This window comes from Phyllostomus hastatus, unplaced genomic scaffold (genome assembly GCF_019186645.2).
Source record: "Phyllostomus hastatus isolate PE091 unplaced genomic scaffold, TTU_PhHast_1.1 phas_contig_64, whole genome shotgun sequence".
Lineage (NCBI taxonomy): Eukaryota > Metazoa > Chordata > Mammalia > Chiroptera > Phyllostomidae > Phyllostomus > Phyllostomus hastatus.
Window position 1 is genome coordinate 10,784,977 of NW_025333928.1, and position 3,384 is coordinate 10,788,360.

Consider the following 3,384-nt stretch of genomic DNA (forward strand, 5'->3'; position numbering starts at 1 on the left):
TAAAGAAGAGCGTGAGAGCGCCGACCTTCCGCCGCCCAGACTCAACAAACAGGAGAGGCTCTGACTGCACCCCTCCGTGGTCGTGCTTCCACGTGCTCCGCCCCCCGCCCCCCCCCCCAACCAGGCCAGGGAGGCGGATTGTGTGGGTCTGGGTCGCCGGTGTGGGGGAAGCACAGGGTCATCTCTGCCTCTCCGCTTGCTCTCACCGCCCTACGCCCACCCATCGATGGGAAGTCCTGCTGGTTCAGCTTCACAACGCACCCAGCACCCACGCCGCAGGCACCAGCGTGTGTCCAGTTTCAGCAGCTGCTGCCTGGTTCCCCACTGCTGCCTCTGTGCCTCCGAGGCGCCATTGTCCTCACTGCAGAGGACGCATTTTAACATAAAAATCCGATCACAGGACTGCCAAACCGTGAGCTGTCCAAAGCCTTCTGGTCATTCACAGAATAAATCCAAAGTCCTTCCTGTGGCCAGCAGCCCCTCTGTGCTGTCCCACCAGCTCAGAATTCAGTTCCTCCTCGGCCCCTGGCTCTCTCTGCTCCAGGCACCCGGCACTACCTGCTGCTCCTCTGGCACACCCGTCCCTTCTCGGGGCCTTCGCACTGGATGCTCCCTGCACCAGGGACGCTTTCCTGCCCCTCGCCTCCTCCATAACCTCATCCGAGCCTGTGTTCACACTGCCCCCTCCTACAGCAGCCCTCCCTATGCCAGCCCCTGGTGCCCTATTCTGCACCGTGCTCAGGGCCACCTAACGTGACACAGCGCACTGCGTGCACAGCTCTTGGCTGTCTGTCCCCCACCACAGCTTCACTCAAGAAGAGATCTGTCTGTTCTGTTCACTGCAGACCCCCAGTCCCTAAGGCAGTGCCCGGCACGCACTAAGTGCTCACCATATATTTGTTGAATGATCGAATGAGTATTTCAAGACCCCCTCTCCACAGTCAGCTCCACTCCACCCCACTCTAGACTCACCACCGCCAGTACCGAGTCGGGCTGGCCTGCAAACGACAAGGTGAGGCTCACGGGGCTCCACTTCTCCCTCCAGAAGCACCCCCACCTCACCCTCCTCCCATTAGGTGCCCCAGCCAGGCTGGGCTCTTTCCTGCACGCGTGTGCGTGTGCCGAGCCCTCCGCCTGGCCGGTGCACTCCTTCCCCCGCGGCCCCCTGGGAAACCAGCGTTGGTCCCTCCGAGTCCAGCAGAGACGTCACCTCCTGCAGAAAGCTTTCTCTGATGCCCCAAATGGGGGTGGGTTGTGCCCCCTCTGGGCCCACGCTTCCCTCATCATGTCACAACCACACCGCACTGTTGATGCTTATACACTCGACATCAAGGTCTGCAGAGACAGGGAGCTGTTCCCCCAGGGCCTAGAACAGGGCAGGGACTCAAGAAATGTGAGTTGGGTGATTTGGGTGAATCGGTTAATGAATAGACTCTGAATTAGCTTCAGAGGTCACTTCCTGTCCCCCAGGTCCTCCCAGGGCCTGGGTGGGAGTGACGAGAGGCCTTCCCCTCCCAAATCACCATGGTGGGTGTGAGTCTTCTGTGATGTCTTCTGAGGTGTGCTGTTTCCTTCCTGAGCGCCGCAGCCCTTTTCCAACCCCTCAGAGCACGTGACTGTGTTCATTTTATGGCCATTTGTGGAGGAACCTGGCCTGATGGGTCTCTGATGGGCAGACTCAGACACACCCCTGAGTGGGCTCACCGCAGACACGTTCTGGGACGGCCTGTTCCTCTGAGTGAGCTCCGCACCCCTTTGTCTTGTTTCTGCCTCCCCAGAGCCCTGTGAGTGGCCTGGAGACGACTGGTCTCTCCAGGCTGGGAGGGTGAGTCGGGCGACCAAGAAAGCAAGCTCTCCTTGGTGAGTGGGGAGGAAGGATGGCTCACACACAGGCACGCACATCCCCAGCTCAGAGCCCAGACGGTTTCCCACGGGCCCTTCCCCCACCCCCACCTGCCCTCCAGTCTCCTTAGACCAGAAGCCTGATTGCTGTCCTGTAACCCGCATGCAAACCTCAGTACCCAGCAGACAGGGTCTCTGTCTCTCTGGAGCTGGGGTGGGGGACACAGGGAGGCGCAGGGATGCAGGTTTGCGTGCACAGGCACAGGCGATGCACAGATACAAGCAGCCTCGCGTGGCAAGACTGAGCACATGCCGTGTGCAAGGCACTAGTATCTTATTTAGTCCCCCGAATGGGAAGCAGGTGCTAATGTTATCCCCACCTCACAGATAAAGAAACTGAGGCACAAGGACTTTGAATAACTTGTCCATGGCTGGTCCAGACAGGAAGAAAAGAAACTGGAATTCAAATTGGGACAGTTTGGCTCCAGAGCTGAGCTATTAACCACTGTCCCTTAACCTTCCTCCCAAATGTCCATGCAAGTCCCGTGTGCACATGTGGATGTAGCTTGTGCATACACATAGACATAAAATCACACATACAGCCACGTGCACGCACAGCCCAAGCCCACAGACATAGGCTTCCTCATTACATGAGATCTAGTGCACGGGGTCACGTAGGCAGCGAGGGTTTGCCCGCTTACTCGCACACATTCTCCAAGCACATTCACACTCGGGCATGCACATCACTGCTCAAGGGCCTGCACAGAAAGCATGCAGCACCCCACCCACCCAAGTTCACATATGCGCAAGTACACACACATTGTCACACAAGCACGCTTGCTTATGAACAAATATTTATTGAGCATCTACTATGTGCCAGGCATATAACAGTGAAGAAACAGAGTTCCCACCCTCCTAGGGTGTGTAATCTAGCAGGGGCACGTGCACGCACAGACACCTGTGCAACGGCAAGTCAGATGGACGTGTCCTGGGATTGAGTGCACACCATGTACCAGATGCAGAGTGGACTCCCCGTGCATTAGGAGTCACTGAGAGGGCCAGGTCCCCATGGGTACATGCACCCTTGTGACTGTGTACCTCCTTCTCTGCAGCAGCCACAGGACACGACCTGGGTCTTGGCAGGAGTGGGTAGGGTGCAGGGGATAAAGATCAGTGTTGTTTTCAGCACCATCTGTGGTCCAAGTATTCCCGAGCCTCCATCAACCCCCTGGAGACCAGACCTGTGACCCAAATGACAAATACCACATGCATTTGCAAACATGTGTACAATCCACATGTGCTCACATGTGTGCAAGCTCCCCCAGTCTTCCCAGAGCCTCCTGCCCTATCATGAACCCCAGCCCCCACCCACCTTCTCTTCCCCCATCCTGCACATCAGGGAGCAGTGGCCCGGACACACCTGGGTCTTCCAAGAGCTTGCACACTCAGGGAGGAAGGGCTGCAATGACTTGGCTTCCAGGCAGCTGTGGTGAGTTTCTGCAAACACTCCCTTCCTCAGAGAGGCTCCTCTTTACTGAAAGT